This window comes from Hypanus sabinus, chromosome 1, assembly GCF_030144855.1.
Source record: "Hypanus sabinus isolate sHypSab1 chromosome 1, sHypSab1.hap1, whole genome shotgun sequence".
Classification (NCBI taxonomy): domain Eukaryota; kingdom Metazoa; phylum Chordata; class Chondrichthyes; order Myliobatiformes; family Dasyatidae; genus Hypanus; species Hypanus sabinus.
The window spans coordinates 44,801,400-44,826,851 of record NC_082706.1 but is presented as its reverse complement, the minus strand read 5'-3'; the positions used below and the strand labels follow the sequence as shown (position 1 = coordinate 44,826,851).

General features: G+C 43.4%; 1 protein-coding gene across 1 annotated transcript in view; it reads left to right on the top strand.

Moving 5' to 3' along the window:
• LOC132399117 (sialic acid-binding Ig-like lectin 10) overlaps nt 1-25,452 on the top strand; it is a 740,957-nt gene that overhangs the window by 393,927 nt on the left and 321,578 nt on the right. The window lies entirely within an intron of this gene.

Here is a 25,452-nt window from a genome sequence, read left to right as displayed (position 1 = left end):
TGGGATGGTGAAATGTGGTGATGAAATGGGAAGCGTACTCTCCACTCTCCTTTAAGACCCCACTGCCTTGATCCAAGGGTTTAGCCATTTCACTCAATGTGCTGAGGACAAAGCCCAAGTAAAATAAGGAATGAATACTCTCTAACAAAATTTTGGCAATGAAAGGCCAAATGTCCTGGACAGTACATTAGAATCAGAATCAGAATTTAATATTTTATTGTTTTACAACATTGAATCACAGTGGATTTAATTTGACTTTTTTTGGCACTAGTTAATAGAAAAATGCAAAGTGAAAATGGATCTCTGCAAAGTGATCTAAATTTATTACAAATATAATAAGAAAGTAAGTGATAGCATAAGTATTCATCCCCTTCAAGTCAGTATTTCGTAGATGCACCTTTGGCAGAAATTACACCGTGAGTCTGTGTATCGGTCTCTTTCAGCTTTTCACATCTGAACACTACAATTTTTCCCTATTCTCCTTTACAAAACTGCTCTATCTCTGTCAGACTTCATTGGTATCGTGATTGTTCCACAGATTTCCAGTCCAGACATAAATTTTCAATTAGTTTGAGATCCATACTGTGACTTTGCCACAACAGGACACGAACATTGTTGTTTTTCAGACATTCCTGTGTAGTTTTGCCTTTATGCTTGGTGTCTTTGTCTTGCTGGGAAACAAATTTTCTTCCCAGCCCCAGTCCTCTTGCAGACTGCATCAGGTTTTCCAGCAGGATTCCCCTGTAATTTGTTGCAATTACTTTACCCTCTACCTTACAAACTTACCAGGGCCTGCTGCAGTGAAGCATCCCCACAGTGTCATGCAGTCAGTGCCATGTTTCACTGTGTGATTATTGTGTTTTTGATGATGTGCAGTGTCTGGCTTACGCCAAAGATAGTGTTGATTCTGATGGCCAATATGTTCAATTTTGGTTTCACCAGACCATAGAACCTTCTTTTACCTGACTTCAGAGTCTCCCACATGCTTGCCAACACTCTAGCCATGATTTCAGTGAGTTTCTTTTCCATAGTAGGCTCTGTTTGCCATTCTACCATAAAACTGCAACTGGTGAAGTACCGGGACAACAGTTGTTGTATGCACAATCTCTCCTATCACAGCCACTGAAACTTTTAACTCCTCCAGAGTTGTCATAGGTATCTTGGTGGCCTCCCTCACTAGTCTTCTTCTTGCATGGTTACTAACTTTTTAAAGACAGTCTGCTCTGGGCAGATTTACAGCTTTGCCATATTCTTTCCATTTCTTGATGATCAACTTAACTGTTCTTCAAGGGATAGTCAGTGACTTGGATATTTTATTGTACCCTACTCCTGACTTTGTTCAATAACCTTTTCAGCGAGTTGCTTGGAGTATTCTTTTGACTTCATGGTGTAGTTTTTGCCAGCACCCTGACTCACAAGCAATTGGAACTTCCCAGTAAAGGTGTATTTTAACACAATCAATTAAAGCACCTTCACTGTACATAGGTATGCATAAGCAAATCTCCTTTTAACTAACTACATGACTTTTAAAAATCAATTGGCTGCACCAGTGATGATAAGGTGCACCATTGTTAAAGAGGGGTGAATACTTATGCAATCAAATATGTTGTGTTTTGAATTTGCAATCTATGTATTTCACTTTGCAGATATCTGTTTTCACTTTGACATGGAAGAGTCTTTTTTCTGTTGATTAGTGTCAAAACAGGCAAATTAAATCCACGGTAATTCAGTATTGTAAAACAATAAAGGATGAATACTTTTTATAGGTACGATATATATTTATAGAAAATAAATTGAATTAAATAAGTGTGCAAAGAGAGAGCAAAAGTAAGTGAAAAGAATCGTGAGGCAGTGGCAGTGAGGATGAAGTTGTTCCTCACACATGTGTGTGTGTCTTCAGGATGTACTTCCTCCTTGATGGAAGCATTGAGAAATCAAATCCTGAGTTGTGCAGGTCCATAACGACGTCTTTTTGAGGCTTCAACTTTTGAAGATGATTTAGGTACTGAAGATGATAGTGCTTATGATGGTGCTGAGTTTGCAACTTTCTGTAGCTTCCTCATGTCCTGTGCAGTAGTCTGCCCATAAATGTAGAAAGGGATTGATTTGTACAGCAGCATATACTGACGTTGTCCTGTTGCTTGATGTTACAGGTGGGGTCTCTGCTGTTTGGATCACAGTGTTACTCACGAGCAATGTCATTCTCAGTATGCTACTGGCTGGGTTCTTCATCTACAAGTACATCCAGAAGTAAGTCCAGGTGAACGTTCAAGTTTAGTTTCATTGTCATATCTATTGTATACATTTGTACTGCCAAACGAAACAACATTCCCTGGACCAACGTACACAACACAGTGCATATAACACACACAACACGTAAACTAACATTCCAAATGAATTACAAATAATTAAATATATTCTATACGATTGACAATGATCATAAGATGCATTTACTTACTTCGTAAGTGATGAGACCTGGGTGGTGTCAGGGAGTTCAGTAGAGGGGAAGAAGCTGTTTCCCATCCTCACAGTCCTTCTCATAATGCGACGGTTCCACCCGCCTGATGGTGGGGTTTGGAAGGGTCAAGGATGGTCAAAGAGATTGTCAGGCGGATGGGAGGGATCCGTGAGAATCCTAATGGTCCTGGTTAACATATTTTCAATTGCCATACCAGACGGTAATGCAGGTGGTCAGAATACTCACAATGGCGCTCCTGTTGAAATTAGTTAGAATAGAGGGAGGAGGTAGCCTCGCACGCCTCAATCTCTTTAGGAAATGGAGACATGCTGTGCATTCTTGAATAAAGAGATAGTGTTGGGGGCCAGGTGCAATTGTGAGGAACATTCAGCTTCTGTTCTAATCCTACCCTCTGCTGTCTGCCTGTGGGTAACTGCTTCGATCGGGTCTGCATCTGTTCCTGTCCCTGTTTCCCCGACTGACTGGCGGCCAACAAACATTCACGTTCATTGTTACATCCTACATGCTGATGGTATACAGTGCCTATAAGAATTATTCACCCGTCCTTTGAAGTTTTAATGTTTTATTGTTTTGCAACTTTGAATCACAGTAGATTTCATTTGGATTTTTTTCACATTGATCAACTGAAAGACTCTTACGTGTCAGAGTGTAAACAGACCTCTACTAAGTGATCTAAATTAATTACAAATGTAAAACACGAAATAAGTCATTGCATAAGCATTCACACTCTTCATGTCACTATTTAGCAGATGGACATTTGGCAACAGTTACAACCTTGAGTCTGTGTGGATAGGTTTCTTTCAGCTTTGCACATTTGGACATTGCAATTTTTCTCCAATCTTCTTTAAATAAAAACTTCTCCTCTGTCAGATCGCATGGGGATGATGAGTGGAAATCCCTTTTGTAGTCCAGCCACGAACTCTCAAGTGGATTGAGGTCTAGACTCTGACTTGACATTACATTTGTTGCTTTTAAGACATTCCTGTGTGGCTTTAGCTTTAAGCTTGTTCATTGTCTTGCTGGAAAACAAATCTTCTCCCAAGTCCCAGTTCTCCTGGGAAATCAGTATTTCCCCGTATATTGCTGCATTAATTGCAGGCAGGGCTTGCTGCAGTGAAGCATCCCTCAGAATGTTGCAGCCACCACCATGTTTCATGGTAGTGATGGTGCTTTTTGAGTTTCAGTTTTTGGCTTACACCACACATTGCATTTAGTCTAATGGCCTACAAGCCCACTTTTTGTGTCAATCTACCATGGAACCTTTTTTCTAGCAGACTTCTGAGACTCCCACATGCCTTCTGGCCAACTCTATCTGAGATTTCATGTGAACTTTTCTCAACAGTAGCTTTCTCTTTGCCACTCTCCTATAAAGCTGGGACTGGTGAAGCACCTGGGCAACAGTTGTTGTATGTGCAGTCTCTCCCATTTCATCCACTAAAGCTTGTAACTCCTCCGGCCCCATTCCTCCTCCACTTCCTCACTCGTGTCATTCTTGCACAGTCACTCAGTTTTTTTTGAGAATAGTCTGCTGAGTCAAATTTACAGCTGTGCCATATCCTTTACATTTCTGGATGATTAACATAACTGTTCTCCAAAGGATATTCAGTGACATGGAAATTTTCTGTTATCCATCTCCTGACTTGTACTTTTCAATAACCTTGTCACAAAGTTGATTAGAGTGTTCTTTTGTCTTTATGGTGTAGTCTTTGTCGGAATACTGACTCACCAGCAGTTAGACCTTCCACTTAAATGTATATTTTTTACTACAATCAATTGAAACACCTTGACAGCACACAGGTTTCCATTTAAATAATTATGTGACTGATGATACTGATAATTTGGGAGTCATTTTAAAGGAGTGGAGGTAAATATTTATGCAATCCGTTATTTTGTGTTTTATACTTGTAATTTTGTAGAGATCAGTTTTCACAATGACAATACAAAAAGTATTGATCAGTATAGAGAAAGACAAATATTTTTTATTTAGTTTCGATTTGATAAACATAACAATGATTATAATACAAAAAGATCAGGATTACATTATTAACGGTTAACGTATACAGACACAGACTCCGAGTAACATATGTAATCTAAGCCTCCCAATCTCTTAATAACTGAACATGAAAAATATTCAAAAAATTTTATATAAAAAGGTCACCCTAAACTAAAAAAAAACAAAACAAAACAAAAGCTGGGCTGACATGTTTCGTCGGTTAAAATCATTATTTGTCATTAACTCCACTCCACTATACATGAACAAAAAGTTATTGAGAAGGATTCGGAAAACGTCAGCTTACATCATATGAAACTGTTGAATAAATGGCCTCCAAGTTTCTTCAAATTTAACCGAAGGATCGATAACACCACTCCTAATTTTTTCTAAGTTTAAATATGTTATATTTGGGAAAACCATTGAATTATAGTAGGGCGTTTCGAATCTTTCCATTTAAATAAAATGGATCTTCTGGCTATTCCTGTAACTAATGCAATCAAACGGCAAGCTGAAGGGGATAAATGACTAGAGTCTTTAACTGATAATTCAAAAATTGCAGTAATAGGATGAGGTTGTAAATCAATATGCAAAACTATTGAAATAATATCAAAAGTATCTTCTCAATAGTTTTTCAAACGAGGACAAGACCAGAACATGTGTGTCAAGGAAGCTACCTCAGAATTACATCTATCACAGAGAGGATTTAAATAGCAATAAAAACAAGCTAACTTATCTTTAGACATATGGGCCCTATGAACCACCTTAAATTGTATCAAAGCGTGTCTAGCACACATTGAACAAATGTTAATTAGTTGGAGAAATTTCTCCCATTTCTCAAAAGGTAAAGATACCTGAAGTTCTCTTTCCCATTCATTCTTAATTTTATCAGATGTAACCAGACATATTTTCGTAAGCAGATCATGGGGGTTTAAACCTGAATTTTTCCCCTGTAATTTCGTTTTTATTTGGTATCCGAAAAGTAGGTAAAATAACATTCAGGAAGTTTCTAATCTGTAAATATCCGAAAAAAGTGCTCTAGGCAAATTATATTTATTAGACAACTTTTCAAAAGACATGAGACAGTTATCCATGAATAAATCACGAAAACATATTTCCTTCGATTTTCATCAAAGAAAAGCTTGATCAGCTTTGGATAACAACATACAAAAAAATGCTGGTGCTCAGTCCTGACGAAGGGTCTCGGCCCGAAACGTCGACAGCGCTTCTCCCTATAGATGCTGCCTGGCCTGCTGTGTTCCACCAGCATTTTATGTGTGTTGTTGTTTGAATATCCAGCATCTGCAGATTTCCTCGTATCAGCTCTGGATGTTTGGAAGGAAAAAAATTGGATATAATAGGACTTGATATGATAAATTTAATCAATCCAAAATATTTACGAAATTGAAACCATATTCGTATTGTATGTTTAGTTATTGGATGAGTCATTTGTTTATTCAGTTTAGTAAGTGCAACGGGAAGCGAGGCCCCTAAAAAAGAAGCCAATAAAAAACCCTTTACAGACTCGCACTGGAGGTTCACCCATCGTGGACATTGAATTTCATCCAAATCTTGTGTCCAGAACTGTAAATATTGAATGTTAATTGCCCACTAATAGGATCTATAGTTCTGCAATGCCAAACTACCATCTTTTTTTTGATTTCCATAAATGTTTCATACTTAACCTAGGATTTTTATTCTGCCATATATATTAAGACATTTTAGAACCAATACTATCAAAAAAAAGGATTTAACTATGAAGATTGGTACCGCCTGAAATAGATACAGAAATATAGGTAAAATAATAATCTTAATAGCATTAATTCGACCAATCAATGATAAGGACAATGGGGACCATTTAGTGAGTAGTTCTTTAACATGATCAAAGGTAAAATGTTAACTTTAAATAGATTCTTATGCTTCTTAGTAGTTTTAACACCCAATTAGGTAAAATAATCAGTAACCAGTCTAAATGGTGATTGTCTATAGATTGGAACTTGAATATTTAATGGAAAAGCTCGCTCTTATTAAGATTCATTTTATAACTAGAAACGCTACTAAACTGAACGAGTGGTGATATTACTGCGGGGATGGATTTCTCTGTGTTAGAGATATATAGTTACAGTTCATCTGCATATAGTGATAACATATGCGTCTCATTCGCACGAATAATGCCAAATATACTGGGTGAATCACGAAGAGCAATTTCTAAGGGCTCCAAGGCAATATCAAATAGTAAAGGACTTAAAGAACAGCCTAGTACCTCAAAAAAGCCTGAAAAAGGGGGATCTCTGATTATTGGTAAGTACAGACGCCAAAGGTGTACGATATATCATTTTAGTCCAAGCTATGAATTTTGGGCTAAAATTAAATTTCTCAAGCGTGTTAAATAAATATTCCCATTCAACTCCATCAAACGTTTTCCTGGCGTCAAGGGAAATAACACAGTCTGGAGTTTTAGATGAAGTAGTATGTACAACGTTCAATAACCTCATAACATTAAAATGCGAATAACGATTTTTAGTAAATCCTGTCTGGTTGTCAGAGATATCTGTGCCAATACATTTTCCAAACTAATTGCCAACTTTTTGGAATAAAAATTTCTGGAGTCAACATTCATCAAGGATTTGGGTCGATATGATGCACATTCAGTAGGTTCTTTATCTTTTCTAGGAATTAAAGAAATAGATGCTCATAAAGAATTGTGGTAATTTAACTACAAATAAGGCATCAAAGATTCTATATGACCATGGAGAAACCAGATTTGAAAGAGATTTTAAAAATTCTGCTGTATACCCATCCAGACCAGGTGCTTTACTAGAATTCATCAAAGAAATGGCTTTATTTATTTTTTATTCCGTAATGCGTGCATATAATGCTAACCGTTCGTTGAGTGGTAATTTCAGAAAATTCAATTTCCTTAAAAATTCATGCTTTATGGTAAAATCGTCAGGAAACCCTGATTGGTATAAAGAGGTATAAAATTATTGAAAAGATTTATTAATTTCGTCATGGTCAACCGTCAAAATACCATCCCGTTTACGAACTTTAATAATCTGATGTTTAGCCGAAGCAACTTTCAATTCGTTGGCCAGTAATTTACCAGATTTATCACCATTCCTACAAAAATGACACTTAGTTTTAAGTAATTGATTTTCAGTCGGGGATGTTAATAACAAATGGTGCTGCATCTGAAGTTCAACTCTCTTTTTATGAGGCTCCAGATTAGGAGCAGCAGAGTACTTTTTTTTATCAATTTCTGTAATCTTATCAACCAATGTATGTATTTCATTATTAATTCGTTTTATCAATCCAGCTGAATATGAAATAATTTGGTTACAGATATATACTTTAAAAGTATCCCATAATATCCCACTGGAAATTTCTTCCATAAAGTTAGTAGAAAAGAAAAAGGCAATCTATTCTTTAATAAAGTTGACAAAGTTTAAGTCCTGAAGCAGAGTTGAATTGAACCGCCATTTGTCTAGCACTGAAAGTCACATCAGTTAATTTGACTGATAGTTTCAAGAGCGCATGATCAGAAACGGAGATTGCATAGTACTCACAGGCAGTAACATACGGAACTAATTGAAAATCAATAAAAATAAATAAATTCTGGAATAATTATGATAGACGTAAGAAAAGATTGAGAACTCTTTATGGTTAGGATTTAAAAACCTCCAATCTTCTAAAATTCCGGAATCAACTGGAAAGGAATTAATAAAAATAGTCCTGACGAAGGGTCCCGGTTCGAAACGTCGACAGCGCTTCTCTCGATCGATGCTGCCTGGCCTGCTGTGTTCTACCAACATTTTTTGTGTGCTGCTGCTAATAAAAACAGACGACTTGCTTGAAAGTACCTGATTGGACGCAGACCTGTCCATCGAGGGATTCAGGGAACAGTTAAAATCATTTGATTTAAATCAGTGTACATTCATTTCAATTAGGAAGATATGCAAGTGCATGCTTACAGACTTCAGGATAGTCGGCATTTGGTGCATAGATATCAACCAATACAACTTTTTGGTTATAATGTAAGCCAGTAATTAATAGAAAGCTACCATTCTTGTCTGAGATTGTTTCATAGTGAATAAATGAAATTGCGGAGTCTATAAAAACAGATACAGCTTGCACCTTAGCCTGTGAGTTGGGGTGAAATCGTTAACCTTTCCAAAACCTAAAAAATGCTGATTATTGTCCTTCCTCGTATGAGTTTCCTGGGCAAAGATAACATAAGCATTAAATCTATGAAAAACTTTTTTAAAAATTCTTCCGTTTAATTGGATGATTCATAACGATTCTTATTCCATGAGGCAAAGTTAATAATACACATTTTACCTGAATAAGCCATATGGTATGTAAAGGGTTAACCTTCCTGCATAGGAAACTCATGAATTTGAAAGAGAGAAAAAGTTTTAAACGGGAACCAGAAGTCACGACAATTCAGACATACTTGCAGTTTCAGATCAGCCCAGATGAAAAAAAAAATAAAGATAGCCCCGCTCCCAAACACAAAAGCCCAACAATTGGCCAATGGTCAGTTAGAAAGCTATCTAGAAATTCCCCTACACCCATCTCTTTTGAAGACAGATCTCCAAAATTGAAAAGAATGCGAAATGCCACCCATAGTCAAAACCTTTGAAAAAGAATGCCATAAAAAAAGCAAATGAAACGTGTTTTAATAACTCAGCCGTTTCCAAAATATTTTGAAAGGCAAGATCTTGGGAAGTGAAACAGAATACAATTTTAGTTTTATTTCCCCTGAAATATTAATATCAATCACCAAATCAATTTCTTAATTATTTTCAAAAACGAACAATTGAAAATAATATAATAAAATAATAAAGGAAACAAAGAACTTTAACATAGAAGCATGATAAACATCCATACTCCAAAACAATGTACGATTGTTATCAAACCAAGGGCAAAAATTTTAAACTTTAAAATGCAAGATCTATGAACTGATTATTAACTTATAAACCAAATGAATAGAGACAAGAAGAAAATGTAAATTTATTAGACAGCTGAGATCGAACGTTGATCCTCAAGGAGTTGATGTGCTTCGTCCATGGATTGAAACCATTAAGTGAATTATCAGGCAGATCGACCCTTAACCGAGCTGGAAATAATAGAACTGGTTGAAACTTTCTTTGATAAAGCTCGGACAACACCGGTTTAAAGAACGATCTTTCTTGCATTACCTTGGGACTATAGTCTTCAACCAAACGAAACTTGAGGTCTTCGTGTTCAATAACCCTTTTCCGAGGGGGAATTCGAATTAAGTGCTCCTTGATACGCACGTAGTGGAATCGGAGTATAACAGGTCGAGGCTTCAACTCTTGAGGAGGTTTTACTCAAAGCATGGTGAGCACCATTAAGTATAGGTGGAGTAGAGTGAGCTTCAGAGCCAACACGTCCATTACAAATTGAGGAAAGTATTTAGTAAAGTCACCACTCTCAACGTAATCACGGAGTCCTGTTATTTGCAGTTTCTTTCTACGATGCGACTTTCCAGGTCAATAATTTTGAATTTATACTGTTCCAGTGTTTGAGTGGTCGAAGTTAATTTCTTTTCCAACGAGTCCAATCTACGATCTCTCTGTCTTCCAACTTCATCGATTTCAGAAATTTGCTGCTTTTGTTTTTCACTCTCCTGCTTAAGTGCTCCCAGTCTACTTTCGATCTCCTTTAACAATACTTCCAAAGTAGAAAATCTTTTATCGAATTTATCATCCAGGAGCTTCGATATAGCCTCCAAACTGAGTCGAGACTGTTTAGAATCACTTTCTCTCCTTCCATGTCCATTACCGGCTTCTTTGTCTTCGGCTGATGCCTTTTTCCCTCTTTTATTCACTTCCAGCGATTAAAAATCAAAGGTCAGGCATATAAAAGTGTTATAAACACTTTAATATAGATAGTGAAAGGGTGGGTAAAAAAAAGCTGAAAAATTAACGGAGCGAAGACAAAACGCAACTTATTCCATCTAGTGCTCCAAGCGAACCTCGGAAGTTAAATCCGTGTGATTCAATGTTGGGAAACAATAAAACATGAAATCTTATGTGATGGGAGAGAGGGGAATACATTTTAGAGACACTGTAGACTACAATCAATTGAAATATCTTGACCGTACACAGTTCTCCAAAAATAGATCTCTACTTAACTAATTATGTGACTTCGAAAACCAATAATCTGGACCAGACATGATTTTGTGTGTCATATTATAGGTAGTGATTACTTATTTTTTGTGTTTTATATTTGTAATTGATTTAGAACACTTGGTAGAGATCTGTTTTGCATCTTGACATGAAAGAAATAGTCCTTTCCTGTTAGTCAAAAAGGCAAATTAAATCCACTGCGATTCAATGTTGTAAAACAATAAAACATGAAAGCATCCAAGAGGGGTGAATAGTTTTTATAGGCACTGTATATGTTATAGCAATTAGCAGCAGCACTGTATATTACAGACATGACAAAATCGCTTATTTAAAGACATAGCACGGAACAGGCCCTTCATTCCCAAACCTGAGCCGATCACAGGACAATTTATAATGACCAATTGAGCTACTAACTGGTACATCTTTAGAATGTAGGAGGAAACTAGAGCACCCGTAGGAATCCATGTGGTCACAGGGAGGACGTATGTCCTTCCTGTTATGTAAGTTATGTGATACGTAACTTACATGATAAAATAAACCAACCTAAACAAAGAGAGCTCCAGATCTAAAAGCACAATGAGGGAGACTGGGAATTCCCTGCCTTCCAGTCTGGTCCTTGTCATCCCGTGGTCACACAGCGCCTGGGTGGTCATACCTTGATCAGTGGTCAGTTGTCAGCACCACAGGTGAGGCGTCCAAACGAAGAAGGAAACTATTAACCTTTCAGATATATTTCCTCTATCTGTCTCTCATGGGTGGAGGAGGGTTAAGAGAGGCAATGGGAAAGGGGAAGTGGGGAGGAGGAGGGTTGGGAGAAGGAAAGGGAGGGGTGGGAAAAGTGGGGAGAAGGGAAGGAGGAGGAGGGGCAGACTGATGCCATCTAACAGCCTCAGAGGACGTTGTTGTATCAAATGGTCTGGATGTCACTGAGGTGAGATTGGGGTGACACTAATGTTCCGTAAACCTGGGCTAACCTTCTGCTGTTCTAGACGGAATGCACGGACCAAGGAGAAGGCCTTGGAGATCCTGGACACCACCACCGGCTCTAGCGCACACCTGACTGCACCTAAGGTACAGGTTACAGCTCAGTCCAGTAAAGTTCAGGACACCGAGAGCACAGTGCTGCGGGAAATACATTTAGGTTGCACCATGGGTCTATGCTCACAGATTTGCCTGGCTTAGGGTTTAGGAGCATGGGTGAGTGAATGAGAGGGAGGGAAGGAGCAAAGGTGAGGGTGTGTGAAAGAGATGGAGGGAGTAGAAGGGAGGGTGATAGGGAGGCAGAGATGGAAAGAGAGAAAAAGGAGGAACACGAGAGGAAATGAATGAAATAGACAAAGATAGGAGACTCGCAGGGAATTGGCAGGAGACAGTAACTGAGAAGAAATGAGGGAGGGGAGGGGAAAGAACAAGAGGACTGTGTCCACAATAGGGTTCTAGCCTTTTTATTCACTAGCCGGTGTTCACAGCGTTTTAATATCTTCGTCCTCAGTGTTCAAAGTTCAAAGTAGATTTATTATCGAAATGCATATATGTCACCACATTCTATCCTGAGATTTATTTTCTTGCGAGCATTCATAGTAAAAACTAAGAAACAAAATGGAAACAATTAAATCTCGACACATCATTAATGCAAACGGTGAATGTGCAAAAGATAACAATCTGCAAATACAAAATTAAAAAGTAACAAAAAACAAATAAGCAATAAATATTGGAGAGCCTGAGTTGTAGAGTCCTTGGAAGTAAATCCAGATGTTGTGGAATTAGTTTCGTGATGGGGAGTGAGCAGTTCAATGGTGTTTGATGAAAAATTGAGATTTGCTTTTATTTCTGCCCCAGGACACGGAGAGGCAGAGGACGGGCCAGATCCCACAGGAAGTTTCACCAGTAATGCCCGTTGGACAGAGGGAGGAGTGTGGCCCGGTGTACAACAACCTGCGGGAACTGCCCAGTGCTGGAAGTCCAGTTCGCAAGGGGCAGACGGTCATATACGCAGATCTCCACTTCCAATCAGTCGGGCCAGCGTGAGGGGTCGCAACGCTAGTGGGCGGGGGTGGGGTGGGTGGGTGGGTGTAGAGAGCCTTTCTGGTTTCCCAGAAGATGGTCAATGATGTAGGGAGCATTGCAGCCCACTACACATCAGGATCCCACAGAGCATTGCGTCCTTCAGACCCAGGTTACCAACCATTTTCTAATCATGTTCATTCATATTTATAGAAACTGGAGACGCGTTAACTCAGAAAAATAAAATCACATTTCTTCTATTCGGGGGGCCGGGGTGGGTGGCGCAGTGTGTGCACAAGGTTAATTCCTGGGATGTCTGGACTGTCTTACGCAGAGAGGTTAGAGAGACTGGGCTTGTGCACGCTGGAATTAAGGAGATTGAGAGGGGGATCTGATAGCAATATATAAGATTATTAAGGGATTGGACAAGATAGAGGCAGGAAATATTTTCCAGATGCTGGGAGAGTCCAGTTCCAGAGGGAATGGTTTGAGAATAAGGGGTAGGTCACTAAGGACAGAGTTAAGGAAAAAAATCTTCTCCCAGAGAGTTGTGGGGGGCTGGAATGCACTGCCTCGGAAGTCAGTGGAGGCCAATTCTCTGGATGCTTTCAAGAAGGAACTAGACAGGTATCTTATGGATAGGAGAATCAAGGGATATGGGGACAGGGCAGGAACCGGGTATTGATAGTAGATGATCAGCCATGATCTCAAAATGGCAGTGCAGGCTCGAAGTGCCGAACGGCCTAATTCTGCACCTATTGTCTATTGTCTATTGTCAGTGAGGAGACAGTATCGAGTGTGGGAGGAACTGCTGAGGGGGAGTACAATGGGAGGGGTGGTGCAGACGGTGCACCACGTTGTGGGAAAGGTGAGGAGCAGGGAGCACAGCATTGTGTGAGAGGCTGTGAGGTGAGTAGATTGTGGTATGAGAGGGACTGTGAGGAGGGAGCACCACACTGTGGGATGGTCGTGAAGGGAACGCCATAGTCTGGGAGGGGAGGGGAAGAGAGAGCAGCGCACTGTGGGATGGGCGGTTTGAAGGGAGCGCCGTTATTTAGAGTGTGTTTGGAGGACGTGCCCGGCTATGGGAGGGGCGGCATGGAGGGAGCGCACACTTGGGAGTGTCTATGGGGAGCGAGCACCGCACTGAGTGAGGGGTGGTGTGGAGTGAGTGCCGCACTATAGGTGGGGCAGTGCTGTGCTGCGGTACGGGAGGTAGCCATTTTCAGGGGTTGTAGAGATATACGATCAAGACGCAGTGGGAAGAACATGTGGAGCTGAAGAGTGGAGCGTGCTAGCTTCACCATGTTGGAATCAAAATCTGGAGATCTCCTTCTGACCAAGATCAGTCACATTTGGCAGTATAACAAATAGCAAACGTTTGACATCCTCAGTGAGATCAGTTATGCTGAAAAGGTAACTTACATTCTTGTTTGAATAACTATTTTCCGATCGAATAAGCAATAGTGGAAAAGACGGTGTTGTTTGCATTGAGGGACACGGAAGGGGAACGAGGTATTGCACTTGTAACCGAAGAATGAAAGCTGGGCATTTCTATAACAGAATTTGTCAAGCTATTGTTAATGATAGATCATGGAAAAGGGAAGATGTGTCACATGGGTACAGGAGGCTTGACCCAAGTGCAGGATGCAGCCACTGAAGTGCTAGGGGCAGGACAGGAATAACTAAAGGATAGAACCAGATGGGGAGACTAGAGCGTGCGAAAGAGACGGGGCGTGCTCGGTAATCCTGGGGTTCAGAGAGAGTCCATGGCTTGGCTGGGTCCCTGAGGCCGTGGCACGGCAGGTGAGCTCCCTGGGCGGCCGCATAAATCCTGGACAGGGCCACCTCCCAGGCAGAAACACGGAGGCCCGGGCAAGACGCGGAACACCTGGGCAGGTGCAGGCACTATCAGTAGGGAGCCAGGGGTTAGAAGGGGCAGAGACCTCAGGGTGGGCCACATACTACTGGTCCGGGCCTCTTCCCAGGCGGGAACACGGAGGCCCGAGCAAGACGCAGGACACCTGGGCAGGTAGCCAGCACAACCCATCAGAAGTGAGGGGTAGGAAGGGGACAGAGTCCCCCAGCCAGGCAACGGCAGTCCGGCCTGCTGCCTAATGGAGGCAAGAAATTGGAAGGGAACTTGGTCCGGGGTAATTCCAAGGCTGACTCACAGAACTTGAGGATGAAATCGTGGGCTCTCCAATCCGGGACGACAGGAACGAACAGAGCAGATCAGACGAAAGACCTCGGAACATGGCAAACCAGCTCGTACAAGACAACCAGCAAACAGGTTCAGAGCAGGACCACCCCCAAACTAGACTCGGTCCCAGAGGCCCTTACATCCACATGCTAGATGATCCTATCTGCCTTAAGGGAGACAGGAGGGACGGCTGCAAGACCCGGAATCTGGAGTCCGCGGATCGGATCAAGACCCGGAATGCGGGCTCCGGACCAAACCATAACAAGACGAGAAGGGGGCACTGCACTGTGGGAGGGGTGGGGAGGAGGGAAAACCTTGCTGTGGGAAGGGAAGTGAAGAGGAAGCACTGCACTTTGCGTGGACAGGTGAGGAGGGAGGTAGCGTTGTGCTGTGGGAAGGCAGATGAGGATGGGGAACTGCGCTGTTGGAAGGGAATTGAGGAGGTAGTGTTAATCGTGAGGACTGTCCGATATGGTTCTCATTAGAAGCTAACTCTGTTCATAAATTTTCTATTATTTCTCTTCTCGGAACCCCACTCCCTTTATCTTTTAGTAAACTAACTGAAAATTTGGTAGTTAAACATACTTTGAGGATCTGGGTACAATTTAGGCAATTCTTTGGTCTATTCAGATTTTCTTTGTCAAGTTCCATTTGTTTTAACTATTTGTTTAAACCTTCGATGACCAATTCAGTTTTTTTTATAGAAATGTATAGATTGGGTATTAAATGCTTCTAAGATTTGTTTGTTGGAGGAAGTCTTCGTTCGATTGAGTAATTGTCAGCAAAATATAGTTTACCCAGAACTCATTTTTTTCGTTATTTATAAATTAGAGTCTTTCTGCGCTTTCAATTATATACATTTCCTATAAGTTCCGATAAAGACTTATTAGATGTAATTTTTTTAGTTTGAAGCCTTTTTATGATGGTTCAATATCCAATATTTATGGTATTTTGTTAGGAATGAAAAACGTTTATACAGACAAAATTAAAAATCTTTGGGGACATGATTTACAGACTTCAATTTCTGAGGAAACTTGGAATGAAATTTTTAAATTGGTTAGAACTTTATCGTTATGTGCCCGTCATTCCCTTTTACAATTTGAAGTGGTTCATAGAGCTCACATGTCTAAAGATAAGCTATCACGTTTTTATTCGGATATATCCCCTTTCTGTGATAAATGTTAACAGCAGAGAAGCTTCATTCATTCACATGTTTTAGACATGTCTGAGCCTTGAAAGATACTTGAAAGAAGTTTTCCGAACGTTCTGGATACTTCTCAAGGTAAATGTTAAGCCTAACCCTTTGACCGCATTCTTCGGTATTGTTGGAGAAGAGAATTTATTTTGCAGACACCTGATTTGCATATTTTGGCTTTTATTCCATTTATAGTTAGACGGGGCTCTTGCTTAAATGGAAGGATGCTGTTCCATCTACTTATGCTCAATGGTTACGGGATGTTATGTCATGCTTAAGTTAAGAGAATATCGGATGTTCAGTTTTTGAATCTAGCCAGGACTTTTATACATCATGGGGACCATTTTTGAGTTATTTTCAAAACTTTGATTTGTTATAACGTACATATCGTGGCTAATAATATATTTTATTATATGATAACAGTTTTCCCCCTTTTTCTTGCTTTTCCTAACAGCTCTGACTTTGGTAGTGGGTTTAGATTTTTTTCTGTATAACAAAATTATTATGTTTCAATATTATGATTTAATTTATTTTTACGAATACAGGCTTTTGTGATTGTAACTGTATTTTTCATACAATATATTTGGTACTATTTTATTTTTTCCTATTGGTTTATATATCTTCTTGTACTCCGTATTCCGTTATGCAGAAACTAATAAAAATATTGAAAGAGAAGGGAGCATTTGACCTTGTGAGTGTAGGTGAGGGAGCTCCACGCGGTGAGAGGTGAAGTGAGAAGGAAGCACTGTGCTGTTGGAGGGGAGGTGAGGAGGGAGAACTGCACTGTGCGAGGATAGGTAAGGTGCTTTGAAGGAACCACTGAAAGTGCAGCTGTGGTGGGAAGAAGGACCATGGTTCCCATCAGCAGAGGGATGGGGGGCCGTGGCCAGTATTCATCCCTCTACTTAGAAACTACTTGGGTCACCCTTGCTGCTGTGAACTGACTAGTGCGTTCCGCACGTGACGAGAGTGAGTGGCTTCCAAGACCTTTGAGTGCAGAAGGGGGATGTTGGGTAAAAAAGGGGGTGTTCCAGATGGCTGTTGGGTCTCTGTACTGAATTCCACCAGGATACTTCCTCATGCTAGAGTCAGAGACAGAGGCAGATTAAACAGGGCTGTGAGGAGGACAGAGACCATGTGTGGGTGGGGAGTGGGTGCAATGTACAGAGACAGGCTGAGTGAGTGGGCCCAGAGTCTGCAGCTCCAATATCATTTGGGACAGGAAGACAAATATTTCGTTTTGCAACGTAATGAGACGTTCTGAATACAGACATTCCTTTACCGAGGTTTTGGGAATCAATGTTCAGTTTTAGCTGCCTTGCTGTAGGAAAGAGTGAAGATGAGTTTTGCGAGGATGTTGTCAGGACCCAAACTTATGGAGAGTTATGGAGAGAGGATGAACAGGCTGAGATGTTGAGAGTATGAGAACAAGGTGTGACCTTATGGAGTTCTGTAAAAGTATGAGGAGCACAGGTAGGGTGAATGCACAGTTTAAGATGAAAAGGGAGAAATTTATCGGGGACTCCGGGGGCATGTTTTTCACCTAGAGGCTAATCCGAATCTGAAATGAACTTCCAGAGGAAGGGATTGAGGCACAGATGCCTGGACAGGTACGGACAGAGGCTAAAGATCGCTTGGATGGTACACTGGGTTGGCATGGACCAGGTGGGTGGAAGGGCCGGTTTCTGACTTTGTGACTCGATGGAAATTGTCACAGTTCACTGTGCACAGGTTGCTGATGGTTGCAACGCAGGTACGCTGGGCATGTGAAGGGAAACACTGCATTGGCACTAATTGTATCAGGATCCAAGTTAAAAGGCAGAGATATCTTTCCAAAATTATACGTGGTCCTCAAACATTGATCCACATCTCCTTCCACAGAAGGAGCCTGGACCGTTGGAAAATTGCAGTCAGCTCTGGGCTCCATGTGAAGGGCAGTCTACTCGCGGGTCGGTGGGGGCTCAGACACTGCCTGTGTTCAGTGATAATACTGATTGCTGGATATTAATGGAATCGGCGTGCATGGAATTAGGGGAGGGAAGTGACAATCAGGTCAATAATCAGTCATTTTCTTTGAATAGTGGAACAGCGACGGTTTTGTTCTGATATTCCAGCTAATGTGGCTTTCTGCTGCTGTAGTTCACCCACTTCAATGTTCGGCTTATTGTCCACGCAGAGATGATCTTCTGCACACCACTGTTGTAACTGATGGTTATTTGAGCTACTGTCAACTTCTTGTCAGCTGAATCAGTCTGCCCATTCTTCTCTGAGTCTCTCATTACCAAGCATTTTCCCCACAAAATTGCAGCTCATCAGTTCTTATTTTTTGTTTGTTTGTTTTCACACCACTCGCTGTAAATTCTAGAGACCGTTGTCCATGAAAATCCCAGGAGATCAGCAGGGTCTGAGATACTCAAACCACCCTGTCTGGCACCAACATTTATTCCACAGTCAGTCAAGTTGATCACATTTCTTCATCATTCTGATGTTTGGTATGAAACACTTGACCATGTCTGTATGCCTTTAAACACTAAGTAGCTGTCAGATGATTGGATATTCCTAATAAAGTAATCACTGAGTGCATGTTCCACGGAGCATTTGTCTAATGTTACATTTATTAAGAGTGGGATTAAAGGTCTATCAGTTTTACATCTCTGAACGGTTTGCTTCTATTGGATTTCCTTCCTCTCCTTGACAATGCAGCTCCCTGTGTCCATGTTTCTAATGTCAACATATCACACCACCTGCAAGGGGTGCTAGTATGGGTGGATAGGGGATGAAAAGTGGGTGTGTTTCATTGATCTGGCTGTGGGTTCAGAAGCCATATTGATCACTTTCAAGGTAGTGGATCTTGAGCGACGTCCTTTTCCAGATCACGTTGCGCAGTGTCATTATCTCTGCACAAAGTTGGACAGCTACTCCGTCCCAAATTTTGCCACAAATTGTCCCAACAAAGCTTTGATTTCCTGCGATGAGGCATCAAAGGTTATTGCAGGAGATAAAGAGGTGCAGGAGATAACACAGAAAGTCAAGGTGAGCTGGCTGATGGGGAGAAAGGGAAGGACTAAATAATCTGGTAAGGAAGATGTGATGAATGGTGTGCCACAAAGGGCAGTGTACAGCCTTGGATTTTCACATCAGAGCCAAAGCAGAAACTAAAACATTTGATTCAAGATTCAAGTTTCAAAAACTGTCATTCAGCTCCGCAGGGCGGAATGAGACAGAGTGTCCCAGGGGCAAGTGCAATCATAACATAACAAATGTAACAATAAATAGTAAACACAACAATAAATAGTAAAACACAACAGCCATATTTCGGTTAAAATCACGTTATAAGTGACCAGTGCAAGTTAAATGTGTCCAAAGCAGAGTCAGGTAGAGCAGCTATTTAGCAATCTGACTGCCTGTGGGAGGAAGCTGTTTAGTAGCCTTGTCATTTTTCTTTTGATGCTCCTGTAACGTTTGCCTGATGGGAGAGGAACAAACAGTTTATAAAGAGAGTGTGAGGGGTCTTTAATGATGTACCATGTCTTCTGGAGGCATCAACTCTGAAAGAGGTCTTGGGCATAAGGTAGGGAGACCCCAATAACCTTCTCTGCTCTCCTAACCATCATCTGCAAGGCTTTTTTGTCGGCAGCACTGCAGCTGGAGTACCAGGCTGTGATGCAAAAGGTCAGCTCACTCTCAACCACTCCTCTGTAGAATGTAGTTAAGATGTTACTGGGGGTGATGCATGTTTAAGATTCCTCAGAAAGTGCAATCTCTGCTGAACCCGTTTCACAATCCCAGTGGTGTTCCTGGACCAGGTGAAATTGTCCGAGATCTGCACCCCAAGGAACTTAATGTTTTCCACTCTCTCCACTGTGGAGCCGCTGATGCTAGGGGTGTGTGCTCAGGCTCAGACCGTCCGAAATCGACGATCATCTCCCTGGTTTTGTTGACATTAAGCATCAAGTTGTTATCACTGCACCAGCTCTCTAGGTGTTTGACCTTCTCCCTGTACATTGTTTCATCATTTTTTCTGATGAGCCATACCACTGTGGTATCATCAACAAATTTAATGATCAGTTTCCCCTTGATTCTGGCTGCAGTCATGTGTTAGCAGTGTAAACAGCAGTAGGCTAAGCACACAGCCTTGTGGGGATCCAGTGCTCAATGTGATGGAGTCAGAGACGTTCCTGCCAACACAGACCGACTATGGTCTCTCTGTCAAGAAATCCAGAATCCAGCGACACATGGTAGTCTACAGGCCAAACAGCGACAGTTTCTCCACAACTTTCTGCGGGATGATGGTATTGAACACTGAACTGAAATCAATGTACAGGATTCTGGCATACGTGTCTTTATTGTCCAAGTGAGAGAGAACTGTGTACAGTGTGGTGGAGATTGTGTCATCTGTAGAGCGGTTGGGACGATAAGCAAACTGTAGAGGATCCAGCGATGAGGGGAGGCTGGCTGTGATATGAGGCTTGACAAGCCGTTCAAAACATTTCACCACTGTGGGGGTTAGGGCGCCGAGACGGTAATCATTCAGACAGGCTACAACTGATTTCTTTGCTACAGAGATGATTGTGGAGGTTTCGAAGCATCTGGGGACAATGGCTTGATGTTGAAAATGTCTATCAGGACATCTGCTAATACATCAGCACATTCCTTGAGTACATGTCCAGGGATGTTGTCGGGACCTCCCACTTTTCGTAGGTTGACTCTGGCAAGGGTCCTCCGTGTGTGCTCTGAATCAATGATTGGAGCGGGCTGGTCAGATGTTAAGAAGGGACTGGCTCTCCCTCTTGCTATAGTGACTGATGCTTCGAAGCATGCAAAGAGATTGTTGAACCTGTCTGGAAGAGAGGCGTCGTTGTCATCAGTTTTCTGCCTGATCTTGTTGTCTGTCAGAGCTTGAAATCCTTGCTACATCCGTCTGATGTCACCTGTGTCACAGAAGTGCCCATGTATTTTCCCCCGAAGGCCCTTTTCGCTTTCCTCGTCCCTAGTGAAAGCACAGTCCTGTCCCCCAATCTGTAGTCTGTGTCACGGGCCTTCAGTAGTCATCCTGTTGTCATCCATGGCTTTTGATTACCACGTGCGGTGAAGGTTTTCATCACAGTGACATACTCCGTGCATTTGGCTATGTAGCTGATTACTGCCTCAGCATACTCCTCAATGTCTATATGGTCATCATACGAGGCAGCTGTCTTGAATATGTCCCCAGTCTGTGTGCAAAAAAACTGTTTTGTAGTGCTGAGGCTGCTCCTTTTGGCCAGACCCTTATCTGTCTTTTCTCTGTTCTCACACGTTTAAGCAGAGGTTTATATGCTAGTGTTAACATGACAGATATGTGGTCAGAGTGGCCGTTAGGGGCGGGGGGGGGGTTGCTTTGTATGCCTGTGAGGTGTTGGTATAAACCATACCCAGTGTGTTGTCTCTCCTGGGTTTGAAATCAACATATTGCAGGAATTTGGGGAACACAGTCTTTAAGCTGGTGTGGTTAAAGTCCCTAGCAATCACCACAGGGCTGTCAGGATGTCTAGTCAGTAGCTCATTGATGGCTTCATGTAGGCCTCCCAGTGCTTCGTTAGCATTAGCCTTAGCATTTGCACTGGGAGCTACGGAAACAGCTGCTACAAGCATGAAGGTGAATTTCCTCGGCAAAATGAACGGCCGGCATATCACAATGAGAAATTCGGCCAGAGGTGAGCAGTGTCTAGCAGCTGCTGCAGCGTCCGCACACCAGTCTTTGATGCTGTAGATAAACAGATTCCCTCCCCAGCTCTTACCGGAGCTAGCTGCCTATCTGTCTGCACGAAACGATGTAATTCCCTCTAGCTGTATCGCCGCGTCCGGTATGTTGTCGTGCAGTCATGATTCCGAGAAAACATACACACATCAGTCTTTAAACTCCTTGCGTGTTTCTCTCAGCGGACGCAGCTCATCCAGCTTGTTGTCCATGGAGTGGACATTTGAGAGCAGGAGGGACGGTACCGCTGGCCTGGTGGGGTTAGCTTTTAGCCTAGCATGGATGCCGACCTCTTACCCCTCCTCTGTCTTCTCTCACAGCGCTTTCGCTTCCTCCTCCCTCGGGAAGCAGCCGGCTTGGTAGTGGATAGTAGTCCGTAGCGGTGTAAACTGTCCATGTCACACCAGAACTCATCAGTTTTTCCGACATAGTTTGCCCTGATGTTAACGAGCATATTCCGACTGTATGTTATGCATCCAGGACAAACAGAACAAACACTAGATACACTTATCGCTCCCCGAGGGGCCATTGCGTCCATGCGCGCCGCCATCTTTTCCGAGGAAAATATGTTGTGTAGCGGTGTGCTACATGCAGCGCTGAAATAATGACACTGAGTCGATGAGCTTGTTATGAATGTGCCGCAACTCTGAGGGGCCGAAGGGTACAAAGTCGCCCCCTCCTTTTTGAGAATCGCAAGATCGCTATTAATTCGGGTCTGGGTCCCAGGAAATGACAGAGAATCCACAAGGTTTGGAATGTGTCCTGGCCTCAGCGAAACAAAACCACTGATAACAGCTATTATCTCTTGGAGACGGAATTGTGTATTGAGTACTGTACTATTCATTGAAGCCCCTCAGGGGACGACCAGCGTGGGCTGGTTGAGGGATTGCATCATCACAACCTGACTGACATCTGAGACCCCGTGAGTAAGGATAAAAGAGGGTCTGGAGAACAACCCCTTTAGATCCATCAGGAGAAACGCTGGAAATCCAGTGTCAGTGTTTTATAGCGAACGCCAGTGAGGGCTTGTGTGCGTCCTTTCCCTTGCCAGGGTGGCAGGCCCATCACGGAAGAACGGCTTAGCTAAAGATGAGGCCACAAGTGAACGGCCACACCAACGAGACTCCGACGGATCGAAATCATAAAAGGAAAGCCGGCAAGTTTTTCTCCCAAAGCTCTCTCTCTCTCTCTCTCTCTCCAAACTTTGCAAACCCAGCGGTCCCCAAAGGCTGCATGAATTGAGTGAACTTTATATTTCCATCGGACAATACATTACCCCCTAGACAACGATAGAGCTATTTCTTATTGATTATTATTATACCCGCACTTTTAGATTTAGTATTGACGACGTAAATTATATGTATATTTGCATTGATATTATTTTTTTACTAAAAAAATACTGTTAAAAGTAGTACCATCAGACTTCAACGGACCTCTATCTTTACTGGTAAGTGACCCAGTTACGGGGTTCGTAACAAGCTGCAGTTGCAAAAGAGGTTTATTCAAACTTCGTGGCCTCACTTTCAAGCCTTCCTGATCCCGCTCTCCCGGGGCGGGAATGCTGTAGGGGGCGCGTATTCACAGTCCCGTCCCGCGCGCGGGCATTACCCCCTGCTGGTGAAGCAGGCCTGGCGCCCTCTTTGGGACCAGCCTCAATGCCGGCGCGCGCCGCTTTGTAAGCCGGTTCGAGTGCGCTGGGAAGTGGGTCGCCACATAACGCCCAACCTAGAACCGGCGATACACCACCCAATGTCCACAGTCTGGGTCGGTTTGGAAGGTTTGCCTCTGTGCCGCGGTGCCTGAATCTCGACCGGCTGCGCCAAGTCCACATCGGCCGGTTTGAGTCGGTCCAAAGTGAAAGCCTCCGCTTTCCCCCCAATGTCCAGGAGGAAAGTGGACCCGTTGTTTCTGATCACCGTTATCGGCCCCTCATAGGGCCGCTGTAGCGGTGCCCGATGTCCGCCCCGTCCTTCAAAAACGAACACAGTTTAGCAGGTCTTTGGGTAGGCAGATCGTGTTCTGCCCATGCTGTGAAGTGGGTATGGGGGCCAGGTTACCGAACCTCCCGCGTAGTCTGGCCAGGACTACTGCGGGTTCTTCCTCTTGCCCCTTGGCTCTGGTATGAACTCTCGTGGGACGACCAGGGGTGAGCCGTACACCAACTCGGCCGACGAGGTGTGCAGATCCTCTTTGGGCGCCGCGCGGATTCGAGCAGGACCCAGGGAAGCTCGTCCACCCAGTTAGGCCCTTTGAGGCCGGCCATGAGGGCCGACTTCAGGTGACGGTGGGAACGCTCCACTAGTCCGTTCGACTGTTGGTGGTAGGCAGCTGTGTCTCCAAAAGGCTGGCCATAGCTGACCACAGGCTGGAGGTGAACTGGGCGCCTCTGCCGGTACCCCAAAGCGAGATACCCAGGTGGCAATCAGTGCCCGGGCGCAAGATTCGGAGGTGGTGTCTGTGACCGGGACCGCATCTGGCCATCTTGAGAACCGGTCCACGACAGTCAGGAGGTGCCGCGCTCCGCGCGACATTGGCAGGGGGCCCACTATAATCCACAGGAATGTGGCCGAAACGCCGGCGGGTGCGGTGTAACTGCTGCAGCAGAGCTTTAGTGTGCCGCTGCACCTTGGCTGTTTGGCAGTGCATGCACGTTTTGGCCCATTTACCTTTGGTTCGTGCCAAACGAACCTTTTGGCTTCCATCCGGACGGTCGCCCTGATGGAGGGGTGCGCTAAGTTGTGTTTGGAGTTGAAAACGCGCCGCCGCCTTGCTGCCGGAACGACGGGGCGGGGTTGGCCGGTGGTGCCGTCACAGAGTAGGGTCCTCTTACCTGGGCCTACGGGGAGGTCCTGGAGCTGCAAACCGGAGACTGCAGTCCTGTAACTAGAGATCTCCTCGTCTGCCTGCTGCGGGTTCGCCAGTGCTTCATAGTCTACCCCCTGGAACAGGGCTTGGATGTTAGGGCGGGAGAGCGCGTCCGCCACGACATTGTCATTTGCCGAGACATGCCGGGCATCCGTCGTGTATTCGGAGATGTAGGACAGATGTCGCTGCTGGCGGGACGACCAGGGGTCGGATGCTTTCGTGAACGTAAATGTAAGCGGTTAGTCGCCCGTGAACGCGGTGAAGGGCCTACCTTCTAAGAAGTACCTGAAATGCCGGATTGCCAGGCAGAGTGCCAACAGTTCCTGGTCGAAAGCACTGTATTTGAGCTCGGGGAGTCGTAGCTGTTTGCTGAAAAACGGCAAGGGTTGCCAGCGTCCCTCGATGAGCTGTTCCAGCACCCCACCGACTGCCGTATTAGATGCGTCCACTGTGAGGGCGGTAGGGACGTCCGTTCTGGGGCGCACTAGCATCGTGGCGTTTGCCAAGGCTTCTTTGGTTTTATTGAAAGCGGCGCGGACTCCTTGTCCCAGGTAATGACCTTGCCCGAACCCGACATCAGGGCGAACAGGGGGCGCATAAGGGAGGAAGCGGTGGTAGAAATTCACGATACCCACGAATTACTGAAGGCCTTTGATTGTGTTGGGTCGGGGGAAATAGCGGACTGCGTCTACCTTGGCGGGCAGAGGGGTTGCCCCGTCTTTAGTAATCCTGTGGCCCAGGAAATCGATGGTGTCGAGCCCGAACTGACATTTGGCCGGGTTGATCGTGAGGCCGTATTCACTGAGTCGGGCGAAGAGTTGATG